Raw genomic sequence first — 17,323 nt, 5'->3', positions numbered from 1 at the left:
CTAAGCGACAAGGATCCGGTTCATAAAAAGACGCAATCTCTCCATCCGCACACGGATTACTACCGTATTTCACAGCAACTGATATTCCTGTGAACCGCACTGTGGAACGGGAGCACGTACGGTGAATATTCGCACCACAGGGAATGAGAAGTCATCCTTCACTGTGGTTCTAGCTTGCCATGCTAACTTCCACCCATGGTGATATTCAAAAGGAAGACCTTGCCAAAAGAGACCTTTCCAGCCGGCGTCATCATAAAAGCTAACTCGAAGGGATGGATGGATGAAGAAAAGATGAGCGAGTGGTTAAGGGAAGTTTACGCGAAGAGGCCGGGTGGCTTTTTTCACACAGCTCCGAAGGCGAACACACCTTCACTAAGACGGGCAGACAGCGCCGGACGACATACGCCAACATTTGCCAGTGGATCGTAAATGCCTGGGCAGATATTTCGGTCACAACTGTGGTCCGAGCTTTCCGGAAGGCAGGATTCACAGAACAACAGCGACACTGACTCCGATGACTTCGACGAGACGGAACCGGCCATTTTGGATACCACGCTTGCGCAACTTTTCAATTCGGACACCGAAGACGAAGAATTCGAAGGATTTACGAATGAAGAATAACTTCAGAAGGTGAGCGCTATGTTTATTTTGTGTGTTGTGACATTAACGTTCGAGCAACATTATGTTGCTATTGCTCTACACCATTTTGAATTTTACTATGTTTGTGATTGCACATTTGCGTACATTTTGGGACAGAGTTGTTAGAACGCTGGTTTTCAATATATTATTAAAGTTTGACTGAACTATCTGACTGTTTTTTTGACATTCCCTTTAGCGCAGCGTAGGCGCGGCTTATAATCCGGGGCGGCTTATTGGTGGACAAAGTTATGAAATATGTAATTCATTGAAGGTGCGGCTAATAATCCGGTGCGCCTTATAGTGCGGAAAATACGGTAATTAAATAAAGTCTGAGTCAATTGTCTCTCTTCTGCATCTGAGTCCTCATTTTTGCCAAGACTTAACAGTATGTGATGTTTAAAATATGTTTAAAATGTGTATGTGATGTTTAAAAGTGATGTTTAAAATGTGTATGTGATGTTTAAAAGTGATGTTTAAAATGTGGATGTGATGTTTAAAATGCGTATGTGATGTTTAAAAGTGATGTTTAAAATGTGTATGTAATGTTTAAAAGTGATGTTTAAAATGCGTACGTGATGTTTAAAATGTGTATGTGATGTTTAAAATGTGTATGTGATGTTTAAAATGCGTATGTGATGTTTAAAATGCGTACGTGATGTTTAAAAGTGATGTTTAAAATGTATATATGATGTTTAAAAGTGATGTTTAAAATGCGTATGTGATGTTTAAAATGCATATGTGATGTTTAAAATGCGTATGTGATGTTTAAAATGCGTATGTGATGTTTAAAATGCGTACGTGATGTTTAAAAGTGATGTTTAAAATGTATATATGATGTTTAAAAGTGATGTTTAAAATGTGTATGTGATGTTTAAAATGCATATGTGATGTTTAAAATGCATATGTGATGTTTAAAATGCGTATGTGATGTTTAAAATGCGTATGTGATGTTTAAAATGCGTATGTGATGTTTAAAATGTGTATGTGATGTTTAAAATGCATACGTGATGTTTTAAAAGTGATGTTTAAAAAGTGTATGTAATGTTTAAAATGTAAATGTGATGTTTAAAAGTGATGTTTAAAATGCGTATGTGATGTTTAAAAGTGATGTTAAAATGCGTACGTGAGTTTTGAGGATGTGTGATGTGTCCAAAGTGCTTCCTGTCTTCCAGCCGAGAGGAGAGGCTCCATTTTATTCAAATTACCATTCAGCATTTTCACAGCAGTTTTTGGGAAGCAGACATTTTTTGTCATTGAACGGAGCTCCTGAGGGGTTTGAACACGTCGTTTTAAACACGTCGTAGTGATATGAATACTGCACACGTCACTCACTGAGTGTGTGTGTGGGCCAGGGAGGATTGTGGGTCGTAAAGAGACTTGATGCCAGCGGAAGGACACTCCCATGGTCTCAGCTGCTGTCAGGCTTACACCAGACCACTGAAGGCTGCCATGGACCTGCATCAGAGGACACGCTGTGCCAACACCCCCCCACCCCCCACCTGAGCAGCACACACACACACACACCCACACACGCACACACACACACGCACACGCACACACACGCACGCACACACACACTCCTCTTTTAGAAGCAGCTCACATTCTGGTGAAGACGACCAAGCGAGGTCTCACAACAATTACTGACGTGTCCCTGAGCTTACTGTACGAGTCAGCACTTTTACACATCCTACAGTAAAGTTCAGCTTTCTTCCATGTGATTATATATATATATATATATATATATATATATATATATATATATATATATATATATATATATATATATATATATATATATATTTAAATACATGCATATATATATATATATATATAAATATACATGCATATATACATACATACATAGAACATGAATGTTTGGACACGTCATAAGTGATAAACCCAGGGTCATAGGGTGTTTCGGGTCTTTAATCATCAGACACCCTCTCCCTGGCGACCCAGCCGGGGGTGATCAGACCCCGGCTTGTGTCCAAGTAGCGCACCACGGATCTCCCTTACGGATCCACAGCCACCGGGAGGCCTTTTCTGCGGCCTCTTGGATGTTCTTGGTGGCTTTTCTTGACTGCAGTCCTCTAATGCCAAGGATTCTGAACACACCCTGTAGTGAGTGACCAGAAAAACCCCTGCACACAATTTCGACTGGTTCACAGCGGGCTCTCCAGCCGTTACTCCGACACTCTGCAGTGAGCTCAGCGTATTTGTCCCTCTTTCGCTCATTTGCTTTGTCAATTCGCTCCTCCCAGGGGACAGTCAGCTCCAGTAGCACCACTTGCTTAGTTGACTCCGATGTTAACACCATGTCTGGGCGGAGTGACGTGGTAGCGATATTGGCCGGGAACCTGAGTTACCTTCCCAGGTCAACATGGAGCTGCCAGTCATGAGCGGTGGCCAGGAGCCCTCCTGAGAAGTTGGGCTGGCGGCTTTCCTTCTGTCCTGCTCTGATGAAGGTGATTGATTGCTTCGGGGTGGCCTGGGACTTGCTGATTTGTATCGCTGCGCAGATAGAATCCGCCAGGGCTTTTAAAACTTGGTCGTGGCATCAGCGATACCGCCCCTCCCCTACTGCCTTTGGGCAACAGCTCAGGATGTGCTCCAAGGTGCCCCTCCTCTGGCACAGTTTGCACTCCGGAGTGTCTGCAAGGCCACAGATGTGCAGGTTGGCAGGGCATGGGAGGACATTGTACACAGACTGTATGAGGAATTTTGTGTGCAGAGGTTCAGCTCTCCAGAGCTCTGCCCAGGTGAGTTTTCGAGGTTCTGCATGCTCCCACCTTGTCCACGCCCCTTGTTTGGACATACTGACCATTCGGCAGCAACGTTCTTCCCCCACCTCTGCACGGATCTCCTCTTGGACCAGTTGGCGCGTCTCCTTGCCACGGGCCCGGTCCAAGTGTGGCTTTGGAAAGCTGCCGAGGCCTGCCCTCCCCCTTGCCACAGTACTCAACAAGGTTTTGTGTCTCAGCCGCGCCTCTGCTCTGCTTACGGCTTCTTGTGCCTGCCACTTCCTCCCGGTCTTAACAACGATTCCTGCCGAGGCGACCTTGACATCTGCGGAGTGCCTGTACATCATTACCTCTCTGGATCGGGTGACCTTGAATTCCTCCAACAATCCCCTGAGAGGGAGCTGCAGCTTGGTGGAATGGCCATAAAGAGCAATGCTGCTTAATGACCGAGGGATCCCCAGCCATCTCCTTAGGAAATGGCTGATGGTCTTCTCTAGTACCTCAACCGTTGTCATTGGTACCTCGTAGATTAACAGAGGCCAGAGTATTCTAGGCAAGACTCCGTGTTGGTACATCCAGGCTTTAAACTTTCCTGGGAGACCAGATTTGTCGATGGCTGTGAGCCATGAGGTCAGGTCGCTGTTTGTCTGCTGCAAACCCACTGCATCCTTCAGGGAGCTATCAAAGATCTTGCCCCGGCTCTTGACAGGTCTTTCGGTCACCGTTGGAATCAAGTACCCCTCAACTGTAAAGGGGAAATGGTCGGCCACTTTACCTTTCTTTTGGACCAGAGACCTGGACTTTGCTGGCTTGAAGCTCATCTTTGCCCATGTGATGAGCCGTTCAAGCCCCTGGAGGAGCCACCTGCACCCAGGCACGGATGTGGTCATCACTGTCAAGTCATCCATACAAGCTCTTATGGGGGGCTGCCGGATCCCAGATCTTGATTTTGGCCCTCTGCATTCAACCTCCGCAGACTTGACAATCATGTTCATTGCCAAGGAGAAGAGTGACACTGAGATTGTACAACCAGTGATTATGCCCTTCTCCAGGCGGTGCCAGGCAGATGTTACTTGGCTTGAGGAGACTCTTGCTTTGAAGTTGTTGTAGTAGTCCATGATGAGGTTGCAGATCTTCCCAGGAACATGGTGTCTTGTCAGTGCTATTTCAGCAAGTTTGTGCGGGATAGATCCGTAGGCGTTTGTTAAGTCAAGCCAGAGAGTTGCCAAATCTCCTTTGCTCTCCCTTGCCTCCCGGATGAACTGCGTCACCACTCCTGTATGCTCCAGGCACCCAGGTACTCCAGGTACTCCCCCCTTCTGGACAGAGGTGTCTATGTAGGCGTTCTTCAAGAGGAACTCGGTTAGTCGCTGGGACAGGATCTTAAAGAAAATCTTGCTCTCAACGCTGAGCAGCGAGATTATACGAAACTGCTCGATGTTGCTAGAGTTCTCTTCCTTCGGGATCCAGACGCCTTCCGCGTATTTCCACTGTGCAGAGATTTTCCCTCTCCGCCAAATCACTTTCAAGATCTTCCACAGACGCTTGAGGAGCCGTGGACACTGCTTGTAGACCTTGTAGGGTACACCGCTGGGGCCGGGAACCGAACCAGATCTTGCAACTTTCACAACTTCCTTAACCTCTGCCAGGGTGGGTTTGTCACTGTTGAATTGGGACACTGGATCTGCTGGAGTCACCAGTGCCTCAGAAGGGCCAAGCTCTTGATCTCTTGAAAAGTCACTGAAGGTGGCATTGAGATGATGGTCAATCTCTTCTACAGGGCAAGCGAGGTGACCACTTCGCTTCTGGCCCAAAAGCCTCTTAGTGAAGGTGAAGGGGTTGCCAATGAAGGCGCTTCGCTTCCGTGCCCTTTCCTTTCTCCTCCTTCGGTGCCATTCAGCCCTCCTCAACGTGATGAGCTTCTTTCTTACGATGTTAGTGAGTTCCGACAGAGGAGTTCTCTCCTCTTCTTTGGCTGCCTTGAACTGACGTCTTAAGGATTTGAGTTCTTGCCTCAACTCGCTTATCTTGACTTCCCACCGATTGAGTTTTGCTGGGTTTCTTGCTGCTCCTTGCTTCTGTTCCACTCCAAAACGCTCACTTCCTATGCTCATTATGAGGGAGCACGTGGTTTGGAGTTTCTGGTCAGCGTCACCCTTCGAAATGGATTCCAGGGTTTCATCTACGTCCTCATCCAGCTTGGTCCACTCCTTCCTGTTAGCGACAGGCCACTTCACCCGGCGGTGTTCCGATTTTCTGCTTGGTGGGGGGATGTATTCTTGGAGGTTCCGGGTACTGTGGGGAGACTCCGGACCTGGCTCCTCCTCCGTCTGACCAGGTTCTGCAGCAGGCACAACAGGAACTGTTGCATCGGCTGCCGTTTCTTCATACATATACTGTATACACATATACATACATCATACATACATACATTATATATACACACACATTTATATATATATATATATATATATATGTATATATATATATATATATATATATATACACACAAACACACATATATATATATATATATATATATATATATATATATATATTTATATATATATATATATATATATATATATATATATATATATATATATATATATATATATATATATATATATATACTGTATATATATATATATATATATATACTGTATATATATATATACAAGTACATTTGCATACATACATATGTATACATAATATTCTTTCCCATTCTTGCTTGATGTACAGCTTAAGTTGTTCAACAGTCCAGAGTCTCCGTTGTGGTATTTTAGGCTTCATAATGCGCCACACATTTTCAATGGGAGACAGGTCTGGACTACATGCAGGCCAGTCTAGTACCCGCACTCTTTTACTATGAAGCCACGTTGTTGTAACACGTGGCTTGGCATTGTCTTGCTGAAATAAGAAGGGGCGTCCATGATAACGTTGCTTGGATGGCAACATATGTTGCTCCAAAACCTGCATGTACCTTTCAGCAATGTTCCCTCTAATTTTTCATGTGTGTGAGCAAACGCACTAACGCCCTGAGCATTCAGTGGAATACAGACGTGCACACTGTGGTCATACCAGCAGCACATTTGTCTCAAACCTGACATAACCATTTAAATGTCTTATTATTATAATCAAGTGACTAGTCAATTTCAAGAGATTATTTTCTAATATATGTGATTTGGCCCACTTAAATATTGTTTTTTTTTTAATCAGCTATGCACTATAGTATTTTATGCCTGGGTGGGGGTCCTGCTTTGGAAAGATTGTGTACCCCTTTCAGAGATCACATTTAGTTCCCCTTAAAACATTCACATGTTGCATGAGATGAAGTGTTTATTAACTTTCTGTCCGTAAAATAAATATTTTTATTGGCAATTATGTAGTCCTGTAACATAATTTCATGATTAATATCCAAAAAATAACATTCTTAACAAATGACAGTAGAATAAGCACACTGATTGAGGAGTCATGGTAAAACCACCTGAAATTTACACTTTACGTGTAGTGTTGGAGTTGTCCAACTTTTTGTGTGGCCATAAATGCACCAGTGGCTAATTGCCATAGTGTATGTGTTGGTGCAGGTGAGAGAGAGAGCAAGCGGCTGCTGTTGATATAACAGATGACAAAGAGTTGCTTTTGGCTTGGTTTGTACGGTAGACAACGACCAGTTTTGCTAGATAAAAGTATTTTACACATTGTTTTGGTATGGTTATGGCCGACAAACAATTTCGCTAAATAAAGGGACCGATGGAATTCCTGTCCTCCTTTAAGTGTCTCCACAGACGTTACAATAATTTAAGTGTTGACAAACATTGTTTTATCTGTTGTGGCCGCCTTTCGTCACCTGTTACTCACAGTTGCATTGCAAAATCATACAAAACAAACGATTTGTTTATTTTGTTTAGAGTGGGATTTGATTTTTTGCGCGGCATAGATTTGCTGTGCGCAGAGGACGCGTGAGCAGTGCGCAATTGCGCAGGTGCGCACCTTAGAGGGAACGTTGCCTTTCAGCATTAATGGTGCCTTCACAGATGTGTAAGTTACCCATGCCTTGGGCACTAATACACCCCCATACCATCACAGATGCTGGCTTTTCAACTTTGCGCCTATAACAATCCGGATGGTTCTTTTTCTCTTTGTTCCGGAAGACACCACGTCCACAGTTTCCAAAAACAATTTGAAATGTGGACTCGTTGATCCCCACAGAACACTTTTTTCCACTTTGCATCAGTCCATCTTAGATGAGTTCGGGCCCAGAGAAGCCGGCGGCGTTTCTGGGTGTTGTTGATAAATGGCTTTGGCTTTGCATAGTAGAGTTTTAACTTGCACTTACAGATGGAGCGACCAACTGTAGTTACTGACAGTGGTTTTCTGAAGTGTTCCTGAGCCCATGTGGTGATATCCTTTACACACTGATTTCGCTTTTTGATGTAGTACCGCCTGAGTGATCCAAGGTCACGGGCATTCAATGTTACGTGCAATGATTTCTCCAGATTCTCTGAACCTTTTGATGATATTACGGACCTCAGATCGTGAAATCCCTATTTTCCTTGCAATAGCTCGTTGAGAAATGTTGTTCTTAAACAATTTGCTCATGCATTTGTTGACAAAGTGGTGACCCTCGCCCCATCCATTTCATGGAAGCTGCTTTTAAACCCAATCATGGCACCCACCTGTTCCCAATTAGCCTGCACACCTGTGGGATGTTCCAAATAAGTATTTGATGAGCATTCCTCAACTTTCTCAGTCTTTTTTGCCACTTGTGCCAGTTTTTTGAAACATGTTTGTCAGGCTTGTCACTGACAATTTGGTTATGTTTTGGTTTTTCCTCTGTGTTTGTGTTTTATTTCCTGTCAGCGCTCTTATTTTGGTTCCTTTTCCTGCACGTCTCCCTGAGCGCTTGTTTCCCTCACCTGTACCTGGTTGGCAGTCTGGCGCACCTGGTGGCAATTGCCAATCAGGCTACTATTTATACCTGCCTCGCCCTCCAGTCAGGGCTGGAGTATTGTGTGCTGTGGGCTGTTTGCTGTCTCCAGTTCTCCCTGGGTCCTCGTCTCCTGTATCCTGTTAGCTGTTTCCTGTATGCTGTGAGCTGTTTCCTGATTCCTGTTCCTGTTTGCTGTATCTTGTTTCCTGTCTCTTGGTTCCTGGTTCCTGGTTCCTGTTTTACCAGCGTTTTTTGGACTTTAAATCATGTTTTGCAAAAATAAAGTTTTCCAGTTCGAACGTTGAATATCTTGTCTTTGCAGTCTATTCAATTGAATATAAGTTGAAAAGGATTTGCAAATCATTGTATTCTGTTTTTATTTACCATCTACACAATGTGCCAACGGCTTCACGGTGGCAGAGGGGTTAGTGCATCTGCCTCACAATACGAAGGTCCTGAGTAGTCTTGGGTTCAATCCCGGGCTCGGGATCTTTCTGTGTGGAGTTTGCATGTTCTCCCCGTGACTGCGTGGGTTCCCTCCGGGTACTCCGGCTTCCTCCCACCTCCAAAGACATGCACCTGGGGATAGGTTGATTGGCAACACTAAATTGGCCCTAGTGTGTGGATGTGAGTGTGAATGTTGTCTGTCTATCTGTGTTGGCCCTGGGATGAGGTGGCGACTTGTCCAGGGTGTACCCCGCCTTCCACCCGATTGTAGCTGAGATAGGCTCCAGCGCCCCCCGCGACCCCAAAAGGGAATAAGCGGTAGAAAATGGATGGATGGATGGACAATGTGCCAACTTCACTGGTTTTGGGTTTTGTATATATATATACTGTATGTATATATATATATATATACACACACACATATAGACGCTCACACACACAAATATATATATATACATATATATATATATATATATATATATATATATATATATATATATATATATATATATATATATATGTATATATATATATATATATATATATATATATATATATATAAATATATACATACACACAAACATATATATATATATATATATATATATATATATATATATATATATATATATATACACAGTGTTGGGACTAACGCGTTACAAAGTAACGCGTTACTGTAACGCCGTTAGTTTCGGCGGTAACTAGTAATCTAACGCGTTATTTTTTTTTATTCAGTAATTTAGTTACCGTTACTACATGATACGTTACTGCGTTATAAGCGGTAGAAAATGGATGGATGGATGGACAATGTGCCAACTTCACTGGTTTTGGGTTTTGTATATATATATACTGTATGTATATATATATATATACACACACACATATAGACGCTCACACACACAAATATATATATATATATATATATATATATATATATATAAATATATACATACACACAAACATATATATATATATATATATATATATATATATACACAGTGTTGGGACTAACGCGTTACAAAGTAACGCGTTACTGTAACGCCGTTAGTTTCGGCGGTAACTAGTAATCTAACGCGTTATTTTTTTTTATTCAGTAATTTAGTTACCGTTACTACATGATACGTTACTGCGTTATTTTACGTTACTTTTGATGTAGTATCGGCTAGAAACAGAAGCCCTGCGGTGTCTGAATCTTCCTCTGTCAAAAGCCGGAGAGAAGAAAAGAGGCGCGGTCTATGTGTGTGTGTGGGGGGAGAGGTGATCCGCGGTTTGATATATGAAACAAACAAAAAAAAGTTGTTGTCACGTTCAGTCCACACACAGCGTGGTCATGGCGAGCGGAGTAACGGAGGAGCTTGAACGCCCCCGCCATTGAATCGGTGTGTTTATAAGTGCAGACTCGGTTGTGCAAAACGAGGGTTTTAAACACATGCTGAACGTGCTTGAACCACGTTACGACATCCCGTCGCGCACCCACTTCAGCAATAAGATTGTGCCAGATCTTTATGAGCAGGAGAAGAAAAAAGTTGTGGATGAACTATCCCGAGCATCAGCTGTTGCGCTCATGACAGACGGGTGGACGTCCAGCGGAACTATAAGCGCTCACTTCATCACAGCAGACTGGGAGATGAGAAGACACGCCCCCTCTACGAGAGTCACCTTGCGCAGGTACTGACACAAGCAGTGGAGGAATGGAAGATAAAGATATCCCAGTCACATGTGATAATGCCAAAAATCAAATAATTACAGAGAATGAGGCAGGACTGGGACCACAGATAGGTGCTTTGCACATGTAGTGAATTTGGCATCACAGAAGGGAATCTCAGTCAATAGGATGGAGCGCCTCTTTGGGAGGATCAGGAAGGTTTCTTACTTCCACCCAAGCACAACAGCTGCTCATGTGCTTAAGACAAAGCAAGAAATGCTAAAGCTGCCTGCTCATACATGATGTCCCAACGAGGTGGAACTCCACTTATGATATGTTGGAGCAGCAGGCAGCTATATACTCTGCATTGACCCACAACACCCTGAAGACAAATGTCACCCTGTCTGATGATGATGTGAGAGTGGCAGATGAGGTCCTCCAGGTGCTTAAAAGTGTTCCATCTCTACTGAGCACTGAAACTTCACCATCTGTGTCAATGATCCTGCCACTGAAAACAAGGATTCTACAATCCATGGCTCCAAGTGTGGAAGACAGCAGCATCACTCCAGATGTCAGGCTTTATTTCACTACCTATGTTTCAAGGAAGATGATGTTTCTTCTTATGTTGCACTTAAACTTGTTTTTTATTAATGGTCATTGGTCCAAGTTTAAAGAAAGGAGGAATGCCTTATATGTTGCACTGTTTTTCATTCATTATGTTAAAAGGAAAATAAAAATGTATGTCAAGTTGATCAACAGATTGTATTATTCTCCAGTGCAATAACAGTACTGAAATGAAGGCAAAAAGGGCATTAATGGGAGCTTTAAAAAAAAAAGAAGAAAAAAAGAAGTAACTAAATAGTTACTTTTCACAGTAACGCATTACTTTTTGGTGTAAGTAACTGAGTTAGTAACTGAGTTACTTTTGAAATAAAGTAACTAGTAACTGTAACTAGTTACTGGTTTTCAGTAACTAACCCAACACTGTATATATATATATATATATATAAACATATATAGGTATGCACACAAACACACACATGTGTATACACACGGAAATATATACCGTATATTACCAAATAAACGCCCTTGTGCAAATAACCACCCATGTCCTAATAGCCGCCCGGGGTCTGACCCCATTTTGTGAATTAACCGCCTCTTCCTAATAACCGCCCATGTCCAAATAGCCGCCCATGAGCTGTTATTTGCATAATTTTGATTAAAATCATATTGATTTCATTAAGCCCAATTTATAAGCTAAAAGGAAAAGCAAAGGTGCAGTAATTCTGGTAATTACGGTAACAGCATACGTTTCGTAGGGATTCTGGGTAATCCACATATTGCAATGGGTCACCGCATATAGCGTAACACACACTCAACGACAGCAACAAACCCACCAGGAAATGTTTCAACATGGCAAGCAACAGTAGCAGTGAGTTGAATGAACAGGATACCGGTACACCACAACTGATGGACGGGAATGCTTTAAAGGGGAAGAAGAATAGAAAGTTTGACTTAAAGTTCAAGCTAGCGGTTGTGAAGTATGCGTAGCAGAATTCTGGTTTGGCAGCGGCCAGGCAGTTTAACATTGACCCAAAACGTGTACGAGAATGGAAACAAAAAAAGGGAGAACTACTATCTCAGTCGGCAATCGATGGAAAACGGGCTCGCTCATCTGGTGGAGGTAGGAAGAAAGTGAGCGACGAGCTTGATGCTAATTTGTGTCAGTGGATACATCACGTACGCTGCTTTATTTAAAACTTGGAGTACTGTAGTCTTTATTTTATTTAAGTGACAGTATTATTGTTCTGTTTTGATGGTGGGTTTTATACTTGAGTACTTAGATATACACTAAACACACATATACATGAGGTATTGCACATTTCCGTGTTTAATGAGAGTGTTCTGATCTGATGTTATTAATATTGTATATCTGTTTGATATCGGCAAAAAAACAAGTATCAGATGATATTGGTGATAAAAAATATTTGATACAAGTGGTCCTGCAGCGTGTTTACTTGTGCACATTTTATTTCAGTCAAGTCGTTTTCATTACATGCTAGGCTTTAGTTTACTAGGAGCTAGCAGCTACACAACAGCTAAGCACACAAGCAAGACATAGGCAATAATCATTGAACAATATTGCAGTGTAAATCAATACAAACAAGAATCACATAATTAGAGTTGCATATTACTTACACATACAACGTCAGTATTAGAAAGTACTCAGGAACGTGTCCGCATCATTCAACGGATGACCTTAACCTTCTGAATTATTGTGACTGCTCGGTGTCGCCAAAAATACCAATTACCACTCCACTTCCACTTAAAGACAGCATAGGTCCATTCCAGACCATTAATAATAAATATGTTAGTGTTTTTCATAGCTACCATTGTTTGACTCATTTCACTTGTTCAAACCGTCTCTAACATTCCACACTACTAAATAATACAAATATGTATGACTCCTGTTGATGTCATATCGGCTCAATATAATATTCTCGATTCAAAATCAATACTTTTTTTAATAACATTGTGTGACAGTTCAATAATTAACTACATTCCTCCATAAAATAGATAAAGAGATCTGACAAATGTCTACAAAACTGCTTTTGTTTGATAAAATTATATCCAAACATTTAATAAAGTGGCTGGACAGGACAGATTTTTAAAAAAAAACAATGTAAAAAAAAAAAAAAAAAAAAAAAAAAATTTTTTTTTTTTTTTTTTAACAAAAACTGTGTTTATTAATTACAGTCAACAAAAAAAAATTATTTTGAGGAATTTTTTTTTTTCTTTGAAATAAATTCCTTTTTTGCGTGAAATATGTTCAGAGAATACGAGAATAAAGTCATGTTTTTCCAGACAACGTCTTCATTTTACAAAATTATTTTTTTCTGCCAAAACCTTTTTTTTTTCTTTTTTTTAAATGAAGTCTGATTTTGATGAGGAAAAAACATTTAAAATCGATTTAAATTTTTTTGGGATACGATTAAAAATTGCTACAAACAAGAATCGCGAGTCATTTGAAAAAAAAGAAAAATTGACAGCCCTATTAACCATGGAAACACGAACGGAAACGATGAGGAAAGAAGAAGAACTTGGTCAAGTCTGCAAAATTGTGTGTAAAGTCTTTGAGTGCAGTACTTGTCTACAACCACTTGAGGCACTGTTAATTATGATTGATTATGAAGTGGGACTGTTTATTTGGGGTGCACAAAATAATCCATTCACCTCTGAATCGTGATTCTTATTCAGCGTGATTTAAATAATTTCCAAAAATCAATTTGAAAAAATTATATAAAATAAAACAATTCATTTTTTTGTAAGAATACTTTTTTTTTTTTTTTTTTTTTTTACCATTTTTTAGGCGATTTTAATGCAACCAGAAGTAGCTTTTCCAACCTGTTAAAAAATAATGATTGCAAATCCAAAACTGATTCTGAATCGTTTTTTTTACCAAACAAAATTAATATTTTTTGGTCAAAAAAAAAATAGTAGCAGTAATATTCTTCTTTTTTTTTTTTCAAAAGAAAGTTCTCTTGCAAGAAAAATATTCCGTATGGAAAAAAAAAAGTCTTAATTTCAATGTTTTGGGACAAAAAAAAGCAATTTTGATAATTGTTTTCCCCTATTTTGTGTGAAAACTGTTTAGAGAATACGAAAATAAAGACAAATTTTTTTTTGAAGTTTCATTATAATTATTATACCAAGTAACACATTGCAAGAATCGGTTTTGATCAAAAATCGATTCTGAATCGAACAAAATTAATGTTTTTTGGTTAAAAAAATAGTAGTAGTAATATTTCTTCTTTTTTTTCTAGAGAAAGTTATCTTGCAAGAACAATATTTTGGTATGGAAAAAAAAGTCTTAATTAAAACAATTTTGGACAAAAAAAGCAATTTTGTGAAAATAAATTCCTATTTTGTGTGAAAACTGTTCAGAGAATACGAGAATAAAGTCATGGATTTTTTTCCAGAAAATGTCTAGCAAAAAAATGTTTTAATTTTCTAAAATTAAGTCTAATTTTGTGTGATAAAAATCTACAATAAACAAATGTGTTTTTATTTTGGGAAAAAAGAAGAAAAGTCTTAATTTTACAAAATTAAATAAACATTCTGTAATAAAATGATATATAGTAAAACATTTTTTTTAATAAGAATCCATTTTTTTAAAACATTTTTCAGGCCATCTCAATGCAACCAGAAGTAGCTTTAACTTGTAAAAAAAAAAAAAAAAAAAAAAAAGTTTATTATAATTATTATACCAACATTCAATATAGGAATCAGATTTTTTTTGGGGGGGGGGACGGGGTTGGGGGATTTTTTTGTGCAACCAGAAGTAGCTTTTCTAACCTGTAAAAAAAAAAAAAAAAAAAAAAAAAAATCATTATTTGAATTAGTTTGAATCAAGAATCGATTCTGAATCGAATTTTTACAAAACAAAATTAATAATTTTTGGTATAAAAAAACAATAGTAGTAGAAATATTTCTTCTTTTTTTCTAGAGAAAGTTATCTTGTAAGAAAAATATTTTGCATGGAAAAAAAACATCTTAATTTTACAAAATGAAATAAAAATGTCATACTAAAAATTATATCCATCCATCCATCCATCCATCCATCCATCCATTTTCTACCGCTTATTCCCTTTTGGGGTCGTGGGGTACGCTGGAGCCTATCTCAGCTACAATCGGGCGGAAGGCGGGGTACACCCTGGACAAGTCGCCACCTCATCGCAGGGCCAACACAGACAGACAGACAACATTCACACTCACATTCACACACGAGGGCCAATTTAGTGTTGCCAATCAACCTATCCCCAGGTGCATGTCTTTGGAGGTGGGAGGAAGCCGGAGTACCCGGAGGGAACCCACGCAGTCACGGGGAGAACATGCAAACTCCACACAGAAAGATCCCGAGCCCGGGATTGAACCCAAGACTACTCAGGACCTTCGTATTGTGAGGCAGATGCACTAACCCCGGTGCCACCGTGCTGCCCGCTTATATATATTATTATATATAATATATATTTTTTTATAAGAATAAATTATTTTAACAACTTTTTTTAGGCCATCTCAATCAACCAGAAGTAGATTTTCTAACCTGTAAAAAATTTTTTTTTAAATTTGAAACTTTTATTATAATTATCATACCAAATAAGAATTGGTTTGAATCGAATCGTCACCCCAGGAGTTGAATCGAATCGTTGGGTGGCCAAAGATTCCCAGCCCCACTATCTACAGTTGTGAGGAATAAAACCCTTCAAAATGGAATGAGTTGGATACGCCAACATAACTCAATACAACTGCTATCCCATAAACCACCACTAGGGGACAGTAGCACCCTGAAAACAACTTCCCGTATGCTGGTATGATTTTTAATCAAGTCTTTTATCTACGGACAGTCCTGCAAACACGCATCCCCAAACGTAGAATCAATATCCTATTAAACACAACCATTTATTTCTCTTTTTATTCCTCCTCGCCGTGACCTCGTTTTTCTTTTGTTTTGTTCTTTCTTTCTGTCCGTGCGAGGCGGCGTCCATCAAGCGGTGACACGGAGTACGAGGGAGGCGTGACCTTTGCTTCATCACCGTCAGCGGCGTAGGGACAAAGCCCCGGATATTAAATGGAGGCGCGCTAAAAGCAGCGTAATAGCTTCAGGAGGCGGGGCTAGCGGGCTAACAATGTGCGGGTCAAAGCAGGCGCTCTGCGGGAACATTCGCCCACGGAACATTCCGTGTGTCAGAGAGAAAAACACCTGTCGTAAAATGTGTCGTAATCACTGAGACTTTGCTCCTTTCTTCCCTTTTTGGTCCACATGCTAGGCTGCAGGCTACGAGAAGCAAGCAGCTACGCAACAGCTGAGCGCACGATAGCCCACAAGCTAGACATAGGTAATAATCATTAGAACAATGTTACACATTTGTCAGATTTAGTTTGAAAATTGAAGATGGTTGTTTTTAAATAAAAATACATTATTATTCAAAGTCATGTTTTCCAGGAAATGTTATCGTTTCCCAAATAAGGTCACATTTTCCTGGCAAATAATTTCCCTTTTTAAAGTAAAAAAAAAAAAAGTCTGATTATATGTAATAAAATGTCCTAATTTACAATAAACACATTTGTTTTTATTTGGGGGAAAACATGTTTTAATCTTCTCTTTTTATGTGTGTGAAAACGTTCATAATTAATACAACTAATTATTATTGAATTCATGGATAATAATTACACTTTGAGAAAAAAAAAAAAAAAAAGGTCATATTTTTGAAACAAAAAAATTCTGGTTAAAATAGTAATATTAGTGAAATTTTATACTGGAGAAAGTTTTCTCTTACAAGAATATGTTCATATTTTTCATAGGAAAATTGTAAGCTAACAAAGTAAATGTTATTATTATTATTCTGTATTAAAAAAAACTGGGGTAAAAAGAGAAGCAATTTTGCGAAAATGTATTATTTTTTTGTGTGAAAACTGTTCAGAGAATACAAAAATAAAAAAGTGTTTTTCTTTCAAAAGTGTCGTAAATTACAAAAAAAAAGGCACATTTTCTGTTAAATCTGATTTTGTGAAATTAAAGTCATTTTTTCCCAGAAAAAAAGTCCAATTTTTTTTACAAACAAAATTAAAAAATTTTGGTTAAAAGTAGTAATATTTCTTTTTTTTTAAGAGAAAGTCCTCGTGCAAGAAAAGGATTTTGTATGGAAAAAAAAAGTCATAGTTTTGTATTTGTTTTCGGGACAAAAAAACGCAATCTTGTGAAAATACATTTCTATTTTGTATGAAAAATGTTCAGAGAATATGACAATAAAGTCATGTTTTTTCAGAGAATGTCGTCATTTTACAAAATAAAGTCACATTTTTCTGGCAAATAATTGTTAATTTTTTTTAAAATGAAATCTGATTTTGTGAAAATAA

General features: G+C 39.4%; 1 protein-coding gene and 1 pseudogene across 2 annotated transcripts in view; both read right to left on the bottom strand.

Annotated features, from left to right (window-relative positions):
* Positions 1–17,323, bottom strand: part of LOC133622680 (neuronal acetylcholine receptor subunit alpha-2-like) — a 52,191-nt gene that overhangs the window by 28,948 nt on the left and 5,920 nt on the right. The gene's annotated exons all lie outside the window — the stretch shown is intronic.
* Positions 2,587–5,773, bottom strand: LOC133622546 (uncharacterized; annotated as a pseudogene).

Source organism: Nerophis lumbriciformis, linkage group LG23, assembly GCF_033978685.3.
Source record: "Nerophis lumbriciformis linkage group LG23, RoL_Nlum_v2.1, whole genome shotgun sequence".
Lineage (NCBI taxonomy): Eukaryota > Metazoa > Chordata > Actinopteri > Syngnathiformes > Syngnathidae > Nerophis > Nerophis lumbriciformis.
The sequence above is the reverse complement of the archived record's forward strand: the minus strand, read 5'-3'. Positions and strand labels throughout refer to the sequence as shown.